The sequence below is a fragment of the Ictalurus punctatus genome, chromosome 19 (assembly GCF_001660625.3).
Source record: "Ictalurus punctatus breed USDA103 chromosome 19, Coco_2.0, whole genome shotgun sequence".
Taxonomy (NCBI): Eukaryota; Metazoa; Chordata; class Actinopteri; order Siluriformes; family Ictaluridae; genus Ictalurus; species Ictalurus punctatus.
The window spans coordinates 14,151,813-14,171,964 of NC_030434.2; the positions used below are offsets into that span (position 1 = coordinate 14,151,813).

Sequence of the window (20,152 nt, forward strand, 5' to 3'; positions counted from 1 at the left end):
ACCAACAGCTGTATTTGGTTGTTTTGGACACTTTAGAGTTTTAAAGCAAATTTCATTCTATGATGGACAAAACTCAGCAGCGTAATCTTACAAAAATGGGAACATTTTATGTAAATAGAGATTCTAAATTATTCCAAGTATAACAAAAGTAGCAATTGATTTGCACAAATCACTTAATGTTTACTCCACAGAGTCAATGTTAATGTCTCATTATTTTCCATTATTTTATCAAGAGTAAGATACAACAACATTGATTTTCTTTATTCATGTCTTCTTATTTTCTGAAATTATTGACACTTTAGAAAAGCATTGCAACATTTAAAGGGATGAAGTTTAAATGAAATGAAGGCTTTAAACCAATATGGCTGCATGTTTTTCAGGGTGTTTGAGAACAGAGGTCATTAAAAGTACTCTTAATAGCATGAGCATCATTAGGTTCAGATAAATATGAAAACCCCAGTGACTAGTCTCTAGTCTACTGACATTATCAGCATGCAGATGGTTTGGTAAAACAGGTATAATGTGCATGTGATGTAAAGAGAAATAGTACACAAAACCGTGCGGCACTGGGGCATAACAAAGCAACACTTGATTGTTGATATAATGAAGGTAGCACACTGAAGAAGATCAGTTTATCATATCAAAGTGTCTAAAATGATCTTATGTCAATCTAGGCATAGATTTTATACTTCCTTAGTGATGATTCCAGCCATGTCCCCTTAATTTCAGGTCTCTATTTTGGTTTTCAATTATCCATTTTAAAAACATTGAAGAAAAATGGCTTGAAAGGCAGGAGATTGATTAAAAAAAGTAAGATTAGGAAAAGAAAAAAGCTATTGGCCACACATCAACAGTGTATTGATACCCACTTCATTAAGTCAGGTTAGCCTCATGAAGCTATAAAAAAAACCCATAAACCTCCTGTTATACACTGAAGTCTAAAATAAATCTAGATTAAAATAAGTCCCACTTAGTAGAAACAATGCTATATCTTTTGCCCTGATGAAGAAACTGGGCATTTTCTTCTCTGAAGCCTTTATACTGAGTGACTATTATTAAAGTGTGCTTGGAGTTTCTTGGTCCATCACTTGGAGGGAAATTTCACTTTAGAAAAATAGAAATTAGATAAACAGCATTACAAAAATAAATTGACTGAGCACAGTCAGTCCATAATCTACTTCCACGTGACAACACTAATGTCGACGGATATTGCACAGAGAGAGATCACTTCTAATACGCACTGATTTGAGTTCCACACCAAAGGTAAGCCTCCGACCTGGAGAAACTCCTCCTTTAATGTTCCTCGTTCAGTTTGCAGAGAACAACCCGAACTGGAGTCATCAGCAGGATCTGTCACTATATTGTGGGTTGGGTGTTTTCTGTACACGAAGGGAGTGTCAAAAGAACGGAGGGCTTGATTGAAGGCACAGCTGTCTAAATGACTGTTAACTAGGTGGGAAGAGTTAGGATGGCTAAACTTTCCTCACTGCCTCCATTCTCCTGAGATCTGTTTAAAAAGGAAAGAAAGAAATTAGAGAAGGACATTAGACAGAAATCACACGTCAGTCACCCCAGAAAGAGCAACGTTGCTGCAAAGACAACATGGTTACTATAGCCAAAAAAATTCAAATAAATTATATATATATATATATATATATATATATATATATATATATATATATATATATATATATATATATATATATATATACACACACACACACACACACACACACACACACGGTCTCCCTTCACAGTCTCCCTTCTCCCTTCAGTCTCCTCTTCAGGAGGTGAAATGCTGCTCAGTTGGGTTAAGGTCTGGTGATTGACTTGGCCACTGTAAAACCTTTCACTTTTTCCCCCTGATGAAGTCCTTTGTTGTATTGTCAGTGTGTTTTGGGTCATTATCTTGCTGCATGATTAAGTTCCTCCCAATTATATTGGATACATTTCTCTGTAAATTAGAAGACAGATTGTTTCGGTACACTTCCGAGTTCATTCTACTGCTACCATCATGAGTTACATCATCAATAAAGATTAGTGAGCGGTTCCAGAAGCAGCCATGCAAGCCCAAGCCATGACCCTACCTCCACCATGCTTGACCGAAGAGCTCATATGTTTTGGATAATGAGCAGATCCATTCTTTCTCCACAATTTGGCCTTTCCGTCACGTTGACAAAGGTTAATCTTTGTTCCAGAACTTTTGTGGCTTATCTCTATATTTCATTTTCTTTCTGGTGATTAGTGGTTTGCATCTATGTGTGCTATTTGTGCTATGACCTTTATACTTCTGTCTTTTTCAAATGTTGGATTGTGATACCTTTGCCCCTGCCTGTGAAGGTTGTTGGTGACATCACTGACTATTGTTTTTGGGGGTTTTTCTTCACAGCTCACACAATGTTTCTGTCATAAAATGTTGTAGTTTTCTTGACCGACCTGTTCCGTGTTTGGTTGTTAGTAAACCAGTGGTTTCTTTCTTTTTCAAGACATTCCAAATTGTTGTATTGGCTTTGCCCAATGTTTGTGGAATAGCTCTGTTCGATTTTCACTCTTTTCTCAGCTTCAAATTGACTTGCTTTTCTCTGATAGACAGCTCTCTGGTCGTCATGTTGATTGATTTATTTTTTTTAACAACAAATGCAGTCTTCACAGGCAACACCCAAGGCTCAATCCAAGAGTAGACGTTCAGAGATATTTATTGTTAAAATAAGCGATATAACAAAGCACACCTGGACAACAAGAAACTCCACAGTTCCAATCACATATCACATGTCAGTCACATGTTCCAATATTTTAATCACTTGAAAAATAGGTGGGTTCACACAAAAGGTGCCATGTTCTAAGTTGTTTAACATGTCTAGATCTACATATCATGAAATGACAGCGGAAATTCTGATCTGTTGTCTCTTATTCATCTTTTGATCTCAAACCCAAAGGTCTTCAATGTATAGCAAAAAAAATTAATTGGTCTTCCAGTTCCGGTACTTTTGGAATGGACTGTATAATGCAAATAATAACGTAAAATCAACCTTAATGATTGGCTCAAACATTTAATGAAATAGTAACATTTCTGTTGTGTCTGGTTACAGAAGTGCTTTTGAAAGCCTACAGTGGTTTAGGCACCAAAACTGGACTGGAGCTCTTGCATGGAAAAGCTTCACTGAACATCGTAAAAAGAATTCATTTTGACACCAAAGTCTTGATGTGGTGCTATAAATAGTATGTCAGTATTCCTCTCAGTGTGACCCGCAGCTCTTTCAGTCCAATAAAAACAGGCAATCTGAAAGCGCATTCTACTTATCTTTCCTGGCCTACATTTGATTGAACATTCACTACTGAACCAAAATAAGCTGATGGGAATCTTGTATGAGCGAATTCAGCTGTCATCTTTTACTGTACACAGAGCATGCAGTACAATTAAAATGCAGTTTCTAGTGTGTCAGAATCACCAAGCTGTAACCTCCACCACACAGCCACCACTGGCATCTCCCTCAATTTTAATCGGTGACAGATGGTTACATGGAAACCCAGGGCACTGGGCTTGGCCCAAGCCTGCACACTGCTGTAGACTCTATATTTATGAATGATTGCGTGGTCTTAGGCATTAAGTTGGATCAGTGTAATCCTGCCCAGCATATGCAAACAGCTCGTGAGGCCAAATCTGAGCAGGACAACCCGTTAGCAGTCTACTGGTGCTTGTGTTTATCTTCTCCCACTGTATGTATTTTACCATGCAAAATACACTAAAAAACTCCTGTTTTTTTTTTTCAGTTTAGAGGTGGCTTCTTCATTGATAGGAAAAACATTTTCTAGTAAAATACTGAATGAGATGTAAAAAGATTTTAATGAGGGAACAGTGTGTAGTATTGTCCTCTGTCTCTCTGCCCCACGTCTGCTTGGCCACCATCAGCCATTCAGCCTTCAGCAGGCATTTCACATGGTTAACATTGAGTTTTTGTCACAAAACCTGATAAGTATTTTCATCTATGGTCTCTTTATCGTTCTTTGTAACTTGGAAAGTATTGGCCACTGGGCACGCTTGCAGAGGGTGCTTTGACCCCACAGACCACTGCTTGCAGGTATAAAACAATAGCATCTGTGGTTATATTGCAGGGCTCTTTAATTTAACAAGATGTCATGCATCTCATTCTGCTACTAATTGTGAAAGCTAACACATCAGCAGGCCTGAACAAATGTACATCAGTCCTCTTATCCGCCTGCAGCCCTCAGTATTCCATTAGTGCAGAGAATCTCTCTCTCTCTTCTTTATTCCATTTCTCTTCAGGTCACTGAACCTGAAGAAAACACTACTATCTCTCATGCTGTTGCATAACACATCCTGTCATCCTCTCTTTAATCTCCCAGTCCTGCGCACAAAGAGGACGATGCTTTCCCTCTGGGCTGTGACTAGTCAGTGCGAATGTTAAGTGCCCCCCGCTGCCTGGGGGAAGGTGGATGTAAGCCCCGAGTACTGCTGCTGCTGCTCACAAACCCAGGTCCACTTTAAATCAGTGTGAGACAGAGGGAAATTTAAGATGAGAGAGAGAAAGGGAAGGGAAATGAACAGCTCTTTATTAGACCCAGGCATAAAATCTTTTTACCAAATATCTGCCATTTTTTTTCTACCAAACTATAATGACTGCATTATGATGTCTTCTATTAAAGTGTCTAACAGGATACACAGGTTATTTATTTATTTGCCTAAAATTTTAAAATATTAATAGGCATTACGATATTAACTCATTAATTAAGCATACTAATATCAACTTGTATTTACAGTAAAAGCAATCTTAATTGAACTTTTGAAAAAATACTGTTAATATGTTACAAAATTCAGACAAACATTTTAACCCAGAGTAACTGGTTTGTGTTTTATGGGTGAAAAGATCAGAAATAAAAATCTCAAACAGTTCTAATAAATTAATAAATATGACCATAATTATTTGTCTAATGTGTCTAATAGTTGGACCGTGAAGTAAAGTTGGATAATGAAGCAAATCTGTGCTGCTTCTGCAATCAGAGGGCTTTTTATTTACATTCTGGCTGCAAAATGTTTGCAAGGCCCTGCCGTAAGGGCCAGTTGTATCGCACAAGCTTTGCTGACATTTTTATGTCAAATTATATAATATTTTATTTGCAATATATTAAAAAATCTCCATGTGGGTGGCTTGGCGGTGCAGTGAGTAATGTTGCTTTCTCACAGATCTAGGGTCCCCATTCTATCCTGAGCTCCGGTTACATTTAGCATGAGTTTGGCATGTTCTCCCCATGTCCATGTGGGTTTTCTCCAGGTTCTTCAGTTTCCACCCACCTCCCAAAAGCATGCCAGTAGGTGAACTGGCTACATAAATGCATGTGTGCAATAGACTAGTGTCCAAGCCAGGGTGCATTCTTGCCTCGGACCAACAATTCCCAGTATAGACTCCGGATTCTCCACAAGCCTGATCAGGATAAAGTGGTTATCAGACGAATGAATGAATAAATTAATGTCTTTTTGGGAAGATAATGTAGAAATCTGTTCTTAAAGACAATGTCTGCATTTCTGATCCATTTAAAATATGAGTTCTAATACTGTTATCGTCATGGCTCAAAGTAAGCATTTTCTACCACTAGTTGCACATTTTTCCCCTTTTATGCTCACTCTCTTGTCCCTGTATTTTGCTCCACTTGCCCTTGTTCCATATGCACACACATTCACACACTCATTCACATGTAGGGGAAATTAACATAGTCAATCCAAAAATTGGCATATTTTTAGGAGGTTGGAGGAACTCCACAAAGACTCGGGGAGAACATGTGAAAACTCCGCACAGACAGTAACCTAAGCTCAGGATAGATCTGGGGACTCTGTGAGGTGGCATCACTACCCTCTACACTTAAATTACACTCACTACTTAAAGCCATGCCAATGGTTCCCTGGTGGCCCAGAGGCTAGCATGTGGTGCTTTCATTACCATGGCCCAGGTTAGATTCCCATTAGTACCAGTCCCAAACCTGGAAAATGGGGAGGGTTGCATCAGGAAGGGCATCCGGTATACGGATTTGTGCTAGAATCAATATGCAGTTTAGTAATCTGCTCTGGTGATCCCGAAACTGGGAGCAGTCGAAAGAGGGGGAAAATCCCTTAAAGATGCACCAATCAAATCCAATGCTGGATTGGTACTGGGGCCACTGATGTATTTTACACAATATGGAGCCAGTTCTTGCAATGGACACATGACACAGCTGTCATGGTTCTGATGTTTCACATAACTTGGCGACAGAAACTTGCAGATTCTGTTGTCAAGAAGTGGATCAGTATCAAGTGCCACCTGATCACCTGATATCTGTATTTTATAGGACAAAAACAGTAATTAGCGATCAAGACATCCCTATATTTCTTGACAGTGGATGTATAAAGTTTTCCTGCTGCACTGTTCACTAGTTTGAAAACAGGACAGACAGCAATAATCTATGGTCTGCACTTATATAGCACTTTTATCCAAAGTGCTTTACACTGGTTCTCATTCACCCATTCACACACACACACCAATGGTAGCAGAGCTGCCATGCAAGGCGCTAACTTGCCATCAGGAGCAACTTGAGGTTCAGTGTCTTGCCCAAGGATACTTCGGCATGTGGAGTCATGTGGGCCGGGAATTGAACTGCAAACCCTACGATTAGTGGACAACCCGCTCTACCACCTGAGCCACAGCCACCCATATATATGAGAGATCACACATATCTGCCACTGATTATTAATTTAACATTTAATTAAATATTATTGACTGACACAAATACATGCACAAAGTGACCCTCTGTAGTTCCTATTGACTGCCTAGACTTGGTTAATTAAAGCCACTGATTAGCCTGTTATGTTTGTGGCAGTTACCTCCACTAGATGGCCTTGCACCTCTAGTTGCAGTGTCTCAAGGCTCTGGATTGATGCACCAGGCACATCATGCACTGTCACTTCCTTCTCATGGACAGCAGATAAACTGATGAGCTGTGTCATCTAGATGTAGGTTAAGGTTGAAATGGCTACATTCAGCTGCCCAGGTCTATCTACTTACTCCCTAAAGTATATAAAGAAGAATTTGCATCATTATTGCAAAGCAGAAGTTATTGCAGAATTCATGGAAATCGTAACTGATATATAATGAGGTACATAATGTTACATGCTTCTCAACTATGCTATTTATAACTAGGTTTGTACAGCAAATGTGTAGAAATTATATGGAGGAATAATTTCCTTAATTCCATTAAGATAAAACAAAAAACAAAAACTAATCCTGGATGTACTTTGTCTATGTTCATACTATTTACTGAAATTGTCTAATCATACCATCTTAAAACTACCTCTTGTCAGTTATATTGTAGCATCATTACCTTATTATTAGAAAAAGTAGACTAAAGCAAATGCTGTGCTGTGCTCAAGAGAAGGGCAAAGCAGAACCACACTCTTCAAAATAGATGTGTTGACTGTCAGTTGCTAAAAGCCTTCAGAAAAACACACATTTTGGGGAACCGTGTGAGACTGCCTCTGGGAAGGTTTTATGGCTAGCAACAAGGAATTATGGGATAGGTTTATCACATTTCTCAGTGAGGAACCTCTCAGGGATCATAGTGCTTAGCTTGGCTGATAACTTTTAATCCATAGAGACTCATCACTTTTACATCTTCTGGCATTTTTGATTTTTTTCCCCTAACCAGTCATATGCCATTTTTAGAAAAGTGACTTTAAAGAGGCTTGAGAAGTCAAGAGGCCATCCAGTTTCACATCCAAAATATGAGAAGTGATGGCTTTTGGTTAATATTTTCCACCAAATAATATTATATTATATAATATTTGACCACCAAATTATATTAACATCTAAATATAGAATCTAACAAGTTTTAAGTAGTAATAATAAGCGCAGTCTTACAGATATACTAACATCTTGAACTGCAACAGCGCAAGATTTGACTTTATTTAACAGACTGTAGTTGTCATTGTACTAAAATCATTGTGCAATAGGTACGTCTGTGTAACCGTTAAAAAAGGTAGTTTGAGGCCCACATAATAGCATTATACTACAATAACTACAATAAATATACACTATACCATAGCTTTTCATTCTCCATATAACTATATTTATGCAATATTAAGAAATGAATAATTGCAGCCTATTAAAATCACATTTGTAAACCCGTTGATATTTGTGGTTAAAGCCTGGCCTGAATTAATTTGAAGAAAATAATTTCCATTTGTTGGATGATGCCAATGTCGTGATTCATCCAAACCCCTACAGGAACTCTCATTTGAAATGAGACTAGTCAGGATGCTCACAGCTCACATTTAATGATTAGTCATAGGGCTTATTTGCATATTGCAGCCTTCTGTGATATCACTCCTGTTAATACTCGAATAACAATGAACAAATGTTATATAGTGCAGTGTGAATCTACAGAAATGCTTCTCAGTCTGGTACATGACAAGAGGTCATTATTCATTCATAACTCCTTTATCCTCAGGGTCACACTGGATTCAAAGCTGGAGTGATCACAGAGGTCACTGATCCACCTAAAGGAATGATTTTGGGAGTATGTAGGAAACCAGGAACTTGGAGGAACCCACAGGGAAAGCATGCCTCTCCACACAGACAGTCAAGATCAAACCAGGAACCCTGGAGCTGTAAAGTGGCAACCTGCTGCCTTTACATCAGCTTTTAATAGAGTAAGAACTGCAGGCTGGATTTTTGTGATGATGCAGGAGGTGCCTGCTATACTAATCCATGTTAATGTCTCTGTCATACAGAGCACAGTCAGGCTCAAGCTTTAGTCTCCAGCTGCAGAAATCAATCTAGGACAACCACAATACATGCGATTGGATTACTACATCTCCCATTTTGGTGCTGGAGCTATAACATCATGAAAAAGCTGGATGGATTCAAAATAGTGAAGACACTGCAGTTGCATTTCCTATTTGGTATAAGCTAATTTGCTGAATACGCCATCATAGCACGTTGTGTTCACATTTATACCATTTTTAAATTATATAGATACTCCTTGGCACCTATCTTCTGCACTACCTGCTATATCAGACGCTTCCACACTAAAACTGTGTACTTTTCGGCACTACACTGTCACTTACTGTGCCTATTGTCCTGTTTTAGTAGTACTGTACTGTCCTGTGTTTTTAGCATGTGCACTTTGTTTAGAATGTGTAGATCTTATTTAGTTCTGTGTCGTCTCATGGGATTAGTGTGTTGTTTTATGTAGCACCATGGTCCTGGAGGAACATTGTTTCATTTCATTGTGTACTGTACCAGCTGTATACGGTTGAAATGACAATAAAACCACTTGAACTTGAACTAAATTAGGTATACCAACCCCAGACTTAACCCTAACCCTAATTCTGTCAGACGTACCACCTACCTAAACATTGCTGCAGACCAAGTACACCTTTTCATGGCAACAGTATTCCCTAATAGCAGTGGCTCTTTCAGCAGGATAATGCACCCTGCCACACTGCAAAAATTGTTCAAGAATGGTTTGAAGAACATGACAAAGAGTTCAAGGTGATGACTTGGCCTCCAAATTCCCCAGATCTCAATCCGATCGAGTATCTGTGGGATGTGCTGGACAAACAAGTCCGATCCATGGAGGCCCCACCTCACAACTTACAGGACTTAAAGGATTTGCTGCTAACATCTTTGTGCCAGATACCACAGCACACCTTCAGAGGTCTTGTGGAGTTGAGGTCTCGATGGGTCAGAGTTATTTTTGCGGTATGAAGGGGAACTACACAATATTAGGTAGGTGGTTTTAAAGTTATACCTATTCAGTGTATATAATTAGCAAAATTCTGTAGTTGATATAAAAGTTGTAGTTGATATGGGCGGCTGTGGCTCAGGTGGTAGAGGGGTTGTCCACTAATCGTACTCGGTTCAATTCCCGGCCCACATGACTCCACATACCGAAGTGTCCTTGGGCAAGACACTGAACCCCAAGTTGCTCCCGATGGAAAGTTAGTGCCTAGCATGGCAGCTCTGCTACCATTGGTGTGTGAGTGTGTGTGAATGGGTGAATGAGACACAGTGTAAAGCGCTTTGCATAAAAGCGCTATATAAGTGCGCCATTTACCATTTACCATAAAACTTAATAGGTAGTAAACTAATTAAAATTGCAGTGATATGATCAGACTGTCTTTTCCTGGTTTGGACGTGATCTGTGAGAAGATAATAAGCCGATTTTTTAAAATTGCGTTTTGACTTTATTGACCTATTTACAACACTATGCTGGATTTTCCTGTACCTGTTTAATTTGAACTTGTGTTTTTTGACATAGTTAACTCTTTGCAGGCCAGATACGACTGCGTTTGGATGGATAGAATCCATCCTTAGAATCCGATGGATAGATCAGTCCTTGGATGGATAGGACTGAGTTTGAATTGAATATATTCAACTTCCTGTCAGTTTCGATTGATTATTTCCCTATTTACAAAACAGCTCATACAACAACTAAACAGTTTCCTCAGGGAACATGAACTTTCACAACTGTCACTGCTCAGACATTGAATATTGCTATTGTGAGTACAAAAACCAGTATCTAAACGGTGTAATTATATGCAGAAAGAACTTAACTAAACCAATAAAAGAAATGCACTGTCAATCAAAGTGTGCGCATGAGGACCTGACAGCTGGTGCCTTCTGCTGTTACATATAAAATCTGCACCATCCTTGTGTATGGAGTGTGGAATATACACACTATACTATGTTTCACTGAGTGGCTGCATGTTAAGTAATTAAATCAGTACTTTCGTATCTGATAATGCAGCACATGGTTGGAAATGTGCCAGGATGTGGGAGCTCAATGCATGAAAGGGATATAAGACTTCTTGACTTGACTCTGGACAGAGTGTTCTTTCTTCAATCATCTTTCTCTAGACATACAGCTGATTCATTGCTCCACAGAACAGTATATCAGAACTTCTGTGGCTTATTTATATGATTTTGAGCCGACTTTTCTTGTGCTTTTGGGTCAGTAGTGGTGTACGTCTTCGATTTTTGGCATGGAATCCTTCTGTGTTTAGTACACGCCTTACTGTCCTCACTGAAACCTCAGTGCCTGTTGCCAAAAAGTCTTGCTGCAGGTCTTTTGCAGTCACTCGAGGGTTTTTCACAACCTACCTTCTCAAAAATCTGGTTGCAGCCGTTGCAAGCTTCCTTTTTCTGCCCTGAACAGGTATTTGATGCATTTTCTACCCCTAGCCAGCTCAACAACAGCTGATGCAACTAATGAAGCCCTTTATTAGTTGCATCAGGTGTGCTTGAGACAACACCTGTTTTGCATATTTGTGCTGTTGTGAGGGATTCTATTCAGGGGGTTGAATAATTTTGAGAATGGCAAAGTCATTATAAGTTGCATTTTCCCTTGAATTTGGGGAAACCACTTGAAGCATTTGTTGTGTTGAACTATTTCAGTTGCTTTTGTTTGATTTGGTCATTGCAAACAGCTGAAAGTCTGTCAATTTTGACAATAAACCTTGGGGGTTGAATAATTTTGATTGCAACTGTAGATGTGTTTCGATATGCAATGTGTGGGAAAGGACATGTGATGATGTGTGTGCTATTCAGACCTGTGTGGGAGGTGAACAGCACACACACACACACACACACACACACACACACACACACACACACACACACACTCTAGTTTGTGTGTGTGTGTGTGTGTGTGTGTGTGTGTGTGTGTGTGTGTGTGTGTGTGTGCGCGCGTGTGTGTGTATGTTAAATGACATGTCTTCCCTGGTTGGCCTCTTCGGTAAAAGTCTGATTGTTGTAGATAGTGATTTGAGGACGATACGTGGGTGGACTCTCAGCAGTGTTCTCACAGGGAAACAGTGTGTGTGTGTGTGTGTGTGTGTGTGTGTGTGTGTGTGTGTGTGTGTGTGTGTGTGTGTGTGTGTGTTGGGGGAGGAGGGGGGGTACTTTAATCACACTGTGTGCTTTTATCCCAGTGAATGTTATTGTTCATTCTGTAGGACAGCATGTGAAGCTGGAAGCATGTAAAAAAAATCATGCTACACTTAAAAAAAGCTAACTTTCTTTTCTTTTTTTTCTTTTTTACATGTAACTATATCAAATAAAAAAATAATTGTGGAATTGTGCCATATGGTGTTATTATTCCCTGATAAAGGAGGGATTTTATTATTCATATCATGTGGCTCTCTTTAATGTCTAACATTGGACACCACGGTCTGTCAGTGATGTGATATGACCTTTGATTAACATAAAATTATTGTGAATTTATGTGACATTATGGCTGACTGTCCTGGCTGTCACTTTCTTTCTTTCTTTCTTTCTTTCTTTAAAAAAAAATAAATAAAAAAATCTGTTATATCTTATATATGTTTTTTTACATATATCATATATATGTTTTTTTGTTATATATGTTTTTTTAAGTTTAAATTTTTATACTGTATGTTTACATTCTTTTTGTTCATCCTTTCTTTCTCCCTTCCTTCCTTCCTTTCTCTTCTTGCCTTTCAAAAAATTCTGTTACATCTTCATGTTCATTGTTTACATTGTTATACTGTATGTTTACGTTCTTTCTTTCTTTCTCCCTTCCTTTCTTTTTTTATAAAAAAAAACCCTGCTACATCTTTATGTTCCTTATGTTTACATTGTTATACTGTTTTCTTCCTTCCTTTCTTTCTTTCTTTCTTGCTTGCTTGCTTTCATCTTTCCTTTTCATTATTTGTATTCCTTCTTTAGCTTCTTCATTTCTATACATTTTTCTGTCCATGGCATGTCAACATGTCAGCAGATAGAACTAGATATGTTTGTTCCCCTGGTCTACTAACAAGCAGAGATTTAGAAATACCTGAGGATGTGTAAATAATTTATTCTGGCTGCACTTTCCTAAGACTCAGCAAATTATTTCTGTAAAACAAATGGTGTTAAACTTTCACATTACACTTTTTCATCACACTTAAATACCATATCATAATAGTGTCAAATAATAGTCATCTGTCCAGACTGAAATAAATAACTAAGTCATTTTAAGGTATAGGGATTTTGTAATATGTCTGTTCTAACACCATGGAATAATAGCAGCAGCAGTTGGCTCAGCTAAACAGAATACATGTCTTGTCTGGCTACAAGAGAAGCCATGGCCTCAAAAAAGCACAAAAGCTGTCTACGCTATAAGTAATGGGGAGAGCATACAGCCGACCATTTCACAATGTGTTCACTCAGATAATGACTTGAGCAAGTCTCTTTCTTTTACTGGGTAAACAGATAATCAAAATTTTTCTTTTCTCGCCTCTCTGTCTTGCAGTGAAAAAGAAATTTGGAATTCATACAGATTCACTGTTTCAACATACATATATGTTTGGCAGTGATTTGGCAAGTGGTTTAATGTAATTATTACCAGTGGACCTCTGGGATTTTTGTCCAATGCAAATCTGTCATGTTAATCACTGTGTGTGTGTGTAAGGCTTATGCTATCTGTTACCTTCTATAAAATGAACAGTAGAAATAACCTCAAGTAATATATAGTCCAACTGAACTGACATGTTAATAAAGATGTGTTTATATCCTGTGAGAAACATGAAACCAAGTATTATGCAAGTTTAAAATGCAGGATAATAAATAAAAGGTCAAAATAATCGGTTTGTATTAAAATGAGGTGTACAGTCATGTGAAAAATAAGTACACCCCGTGGAAATTGTTGGCTTTTTGACATATATGGACAAGCAACCATTTGATCCTCTTTGTAACAGTGCTATTAATGAAGAAAACTACAAGGCAAATTAGTTTTTTTCAATAATTTATTCAACATAAATATCAATAGATGTGATATTCTTCTGTGGAAAAAGTAAGTACACCCTTGACCTCAGAAGCTAGTATTGCCCCCTTTAGCAGAAATAACTTAATGTAGGCATTTTGCATAATTTGTCCACCAGGCTTGCTAGGGTTTTTACCATTCTTCCATGCAATATTCTTTCAGTTGCAAGATGTTTTAGGGTTTTCTTTTATGTATTGGCAGTTTCAAATCCCCACATTTCAAATTCAAATCCGGGCTTTGACTAGGCCATTCACTAACCCTCCATTTCTTCTTTTTGAGCCATTCCTTGGTGTATTTGCTAGTGTGGTTAGAATAATTGTCCTGTTGAAAGTTCCACTTTCGGTTCAACTTCAACTTTCGGACAGATGGCCTCACATTATCTTCAAGGAATCTTTGATATGATGGAGAATTCATAGTTGAATCAATGAATGTAAGCTGTCCAGTCCCTGGGGCAATGAAACAACCCCAAACCATAACATTTCCACCACCGTGAGTCACTGTTGGTATGAGGTGCTTCTCCTGAAAAACTGTCTTTGTTCTGCACCAAAAATGTCTGCTGTACTGTGGCCAAACAACTCTATCTTTGATTCGTCTGTCCAGAGCACATTATTCCAAAAGGCCTGGTCTTTGCCTATATGCTCATTGGCAAATCTCTTTCTGATTGTAGAAGCATGCATTTTGACACCAACAGTTGCAAGACTTACTAGCAGATCCTGTGATAAAATTTTGGGGTTCTTGTAGACTTCATTTTTAAATCTGTTCTTGGGCTGAATTTGATGGGACAGTCAGACCTGGACAAATTGGCAGTCGTTTGAAATCTGCGCAATATGTAATTTGGAGATCTTTTTAAATCCTTTTCCAGACTCATAGGCATCCACAACCTTTTTTTTTTTTTTGAAGGCCTTACAATACTCTTTAGATCTTGCCATGATGGCACCACACACTTCAATAGCAAAGTAAACACCAGACACTAGATATGAGAGGAGTATAAATAAGACAGGTTGCACCTACACTCCCTAAGCAGGTTCTAATCACTGACACCCAATCTTCAACACTTGATTCTAATTTTATGGATTTGAAGGTGTAATTAATGTAGTGGTGCACTTACTTTTTCCATGTAACTGATCTGTTTTTTTGTTAATTTAAACTATGAAAATTACTACAAAATGCTAATTTTATGTGTCATTTGATAGTGTTCATCACCTATAGGCACTGTTTCAAAGAGGATCAAATGTTTGTTTGTCCAAATATGTAAAATAAACAAACAAAAAAAACAATTTCCATGGGGTGTACTTATTTTTTCACATGATTCTATGTAGTACACATGGAATTTTGGTGTGACAGCTATGCATACATTTTGAAAACACCTTCACAGACATCATATATCCTTTGTGAATTGATCATAATTATTACAGATGCCCTCCAGCAAAATTACATAAAATACATTTGTCCTGAAATCTTATCCCATCCAAATAATACTATAGTCATAAAGTCTATAACTAGTAAAGCTGTAAATCAAGCCAAAGCCCCTTGTTCTTTCCTACCACTCTCTACTTTTCTAGCCTTGACTAGATGTCAGTCAAACTACATCTGCTGCAGCATGATTGTGTGCTGGTGAGAAATGACATCTTAGCTACAGTACATATGGGCAAGACACCTTAAGATAAAAGGATGCTTAATGAAAACAGTGCTCCATAGAAGAGGAGAGAAGACATAGAAGAGAAGACACCAGACTTTTCTTCGCCCTTGACCTTTAGATTAGTACTAATAAATTATCAAATTAATGACAATATGGTCAATTATTTCCCTTGTACAGCATAATTGAAGAATAGTTTGCCACAGCCTTGGACTACTGGGCACTAATACAGTGCTGAGCTTAAATCCTTTGCAGAACATTTCCATCAACAGGAGATTAGAGTGAACATGAAACTTCAGATGTAAATGCACAGCATCAGAAATCTACTAGAGTATCTGTCAAAGTGGGTGACCTAAAACCAGAGAACCAGTCCTGGCTCCATCATGACACTGGCTGTTCATTTTTTTCCTTTTTTTGTGGCATCACTAAGTGAGACATACAGTTCCTTGCATAAATATTCACCCCCTGTGAACCCCCTTTCCACAATTTTGTATTATTACAATGTGGAATTGAAATGGACATTTTAAACCATGTGGTTTGCATTTGAATATGTCTAAAATTTAAAAATGCAAAATATTTTTCATGCCCTTGGTCATTTCCTGGTGGAACCACCTTTGAGTGCAATTACAGTTGCATGTCTTCTGGGATATGTCTCAGATTTATGTTTACCATCCATTTGTCTCTGATCCATCTAGACAAAAAGGACAATTACATAAGGATGCTGTTCACAGACTTCAGTTCAGCATTCAACATGATCATCCCACAACAACTGACAACAAAGCTGAGCCTGCTGGGTTTAAACACCTCCCTCTGCAACTGGATCTTGGACTTTATGACTTTTCCTCCAGGACTGACAACTCCACCTCCAGCACCACCACACTGAACACCGCCACCCCCAGGACTGTGTGTTCAGTCCACTGCTGTTTACCCTGCTATCTCATGACTGTGCTGCAAAATCCAGTTCTAATCACATCATCAAGTTTGCTGATGACACTACAGTTGTGGGCCTCATCAGCAACAGTGATGAGTCAGCGTACAGGGAGGAGGTGACGAATGGTGTAGAGACAACAATCTATCTCTTAATGTTGATAATACTAAAGAGATGATTGTCGACTTCAGGAGAACCCAAGTAGATCACTCACCACTGCACATCAATAGAACAACTGTGAAGAGAGTCAAAAGCTCCAAGTTTCTTGGTGTGCACATGATGGAGGACCTCTACTGGACTGTCAACACCACCTGCCTACTCAAGAAGGCCCAACAGTGCCTCCACTTCCTGCGGAGGGTGAAGAGAGCCAAAGTTCCCACTCCCATACTCACAACTTTCTACAGAGGGACGATAGAGAGCGTCCTGACCAGCTGTCTCACCGTGAGGTACAGGAACTGTACACCCTCTGACTGCAAGACCCTACAGCTGAAAAGATCATCAGAGTCTCTCTAACCACCATTGACACCTCTTTCAACAACCTCTGCATCCACAAAGCCACAAGTATTGCAGACGACCCCGCTCACCCCTCTCATGGACTAGTCACCCTCCTGCCATCTGGCAGAAGGTACAGGAGCATCCGTGCCACCACCAGCAGACTCTGCAAAAGTTTCCTCCCTGAGGCAGTCAGATTACTCAACACCCTGCTGACTCCCAAAGCTCACCTGGGCTTGTCAAACACCTAACCTAGTATGACTCAATACTGCTGCATATGCACTAACCCAGTAAGACTCAGTACAACTGCAAGGTGCACTTTACAAAGCTGCATCAGTCACTTCATATTATTGAACTAGTTTTTGCTGCCAATATTGCTGCTATACTTGTGCTATTACATTACACAACAGTTTACAGGTCATGTTCTGTGTATTTATTGTCCTGTGTATTTACTGTCTTGTGTATTCATTGTTTTGCACTCATCGCACACTGTTGTGTATTTACACTTTATGTAGGCTTGCGCACTGTTCTGTGTTTCACCATGGTCCTGAAGAAACGTCATTTCATTCCAATGCAATTACCTGGAATTATCTATGCTCTTCTTCACCAGCTTATATTGATTTCCAATACATATGCAACACCTAGTTGGCAAAAGGGGATTACTGTGTTCTATAGTAACCTAAATATCTGCCAAAATCCCACTTAATCTCTTGGGTGTTTACCTGACCTTAATGATTCATGTTTTAATTGATTTTTCCCCATCTCCTTCTGGCATTCTATTAATCCTCTACCTGAAAACACTGAAGATTAGAGCTGTTCAATATAATATTACAATTTCAATATTGTGGAATTTTTTAAAAAAAACATAAAAAAAACCCTGATTAGAAGCAGATGAGTTGATGTTAGTTTTATATTGAATATCATATTGAATCTTGTCAAATCCTTTACTTATTAGAATGTATAATTTCCCAACTCCTTTTCAGTTAGCACACCTGCCTCACACCTCCAGTGTTGGGGGTTCGATTACCGCCTCCACCCTGTGTGTGTGGAGTTTGCTCCCTTTGCTTAGGGGGTTTCCGGGTACTCCGGTTTCCTCCCCAAGTCCAAAGACATGCGTTGTAGTTTGATTGGCATTTCTAAATTGTTGCGTGGGCACCCTGCCTTGTGCCCCAAGTTCCCTGGGATTGGCTACAGGTTTCCCCACGACCCTGTGTTAGAGTGTTAGAGAAAATGGATGGATGGATGAATATGATATTGCCCACTACTGTTGAAGGTGTGTTAGATAATAAACTACAAAATACAAGATTTGTAATTGCTTGAACTCCTAAAAAAGCAGTTACTTGGACTTGTAAAGGCTTTTCTAGACCAATAATTATCATGTAATTTCAAAAATACATTTCACAATTTTGCAATGAATATTGTGATTGTGATTGGATCACCTGAAATAGATGTTACTATGAACTCCTGTTTCCTGAACTGTGTCCAAGTTTATTCACTGTAGAGCACCAACAGAGTGATTTGTTTTTTGAATTAGCTACAAAACCAGTGACAAAATTGTCAGTGACGTTATAGAGATGAAGACTCATGATCGATATGTGGCCCATAAAGCCCAGCTTCTCTCTTTGTTTCTTTCTCACAATCTTTCTCTCTCCCTTCCTCTCTGCCTCCTAACTACCCTGTCTCACACTGTCCACCCATAAAGATCAATATTACCACATAACCACAGATGCACAAAGAGGAGAAAGTGTGTGTGGCCGAACCTACATGTAGAGTGTGTATGTGGGTGTAAATAAATGTGTGGGAGTGCAGAGAGCAAAGGGGAGAGAGCAGAAGAGAGACTACATGTGGGAGTGTGTGTTTGAAAGAGCACAAAATAGAAAGAGTAAGTGTGTGAGTGTGACAGCAGGAGTGTGTACCTGTGTGTGTGTGTGTGTGTGTGTGTGTGTGTGTGTGTGTGTCTGTCCATGAGCCTGTGCTTCTGCATCTATTTGTCAAGATGGTGTAACCCAAGGATAAGTGTCAATCCTGTTGTCAAACAAACCTTCCAAAATAGACCTGCCATGATTTGAAGACTCCTATCTTCTAAGCCATCATAACTGAATTTAGGCAATTCAGTGATAAGACAAAGATATTAGACATTAACAAACAGGCTGTCATCAGTGTGCTCCACACACGCAAGTCTGAGCAGTTTTTGAAGGGAACATTCTTGCCTTCTGCCATCATGTTGACGTTGACGTCAGTGACTAACAGTCTGTCTCATGTTTTGTTTGCAGAAATGGTCATATAGTCACTTCTTGTGGATTACTGGGTGACTGGCCATTCTACAGCAATACTGCAATACATTCACAAACACTGACCACCCACTTTATTAGTACAACAGTACAACTGCTCATTCACGCAATTATCCAATCTAAATTGGACAGCTAAAAATGAGAAAAAGACCAGGCAATAGTTGTTTTTTTTTATCCAATCTTCATCTGTCCAGTTTTGTTGAGCTTGTGCCTACCGTAGCGTCAGATTCCTGTTCTTGGCTAACAGGAGTGGAAACCAACATGGTCTTCTGCTGTTGTAGCCCACCCCCCTCAAGGTTTGACATGTTGTGTGTACTGAGATGCTTTTCTGCTCACAGTTGTAAAGAGTGGTTTTCTGAGTTGCTGAAACCTTCCTGTCAGCTCAAACCTGCCTGGCCATTCTCCTCTGACCTCTGATCTCATCAAAAAAGTTTTTCCACCCACAGACATGCTGCTCTAGATGTTTTTTATTTTTCACACCATTCTGTTGTGTGACTCTTATGTGTGAAAATTCCACAAGATCAGCAGTTTATAAACTACTCAAACAAGCTTATTTAGCACCAACAAATGAACAGTGAATCACTCAGTCACCAAGTCACGTTATGTGAATATTAACTGAAACTTGTGCCTGTATCTGAATGATTTTAATCATGATTTATGCTTTTATTGATTTAATTAAATATGAATATAATTAATTTTGATGATGCCACATGGTTGGTCGATTGAATAACTGCATGAATGAGCAGGTGTTCCTAATGAAGTGTTGAGTGTATGCTTTATTTAGTACTCCTTGGTGCAGTTTATTTTGGAAGATGAACACAGCAAGTATGGAACAATGGCACCACACAGAGACAACTCACCAGAGGTCTCAGTCCCAGGGGTGCCATAAAAATGGAGAAAGTAGGGATGATTACAAAAGCCATGGGTAGAAAGGGAGCACAAGATGACCAAAGGGAATGGAAGTAATTCTATGCAGAGGTGGTCTAACTACCA

At 38.9% G+C, this 20,152-nt stretch overlaps 1 protein-coding gene across 1 annotated transcript in view; it reads right to left on the minus strand.

The window, feature by feature from the left end:
• Window positions 1-394: 394 nt before the first annotated feature.
• Window positions 395-20,152, minus strand: part of LOC108279527 (potassium voltage-gated channel subfamily A member 5) — a 38,468-nt gene continuing 18,710 nt past the window's right edge. Inside the window, exon 2 of the mRNA XM_017493835.3 lies at window positions 395-1,507. The gene's annotated coding sequence lies outside the window, so the exon portion shown is untranslated. The remainder of the gene's footprint in view (window positions 1,508-20,152) is intronic.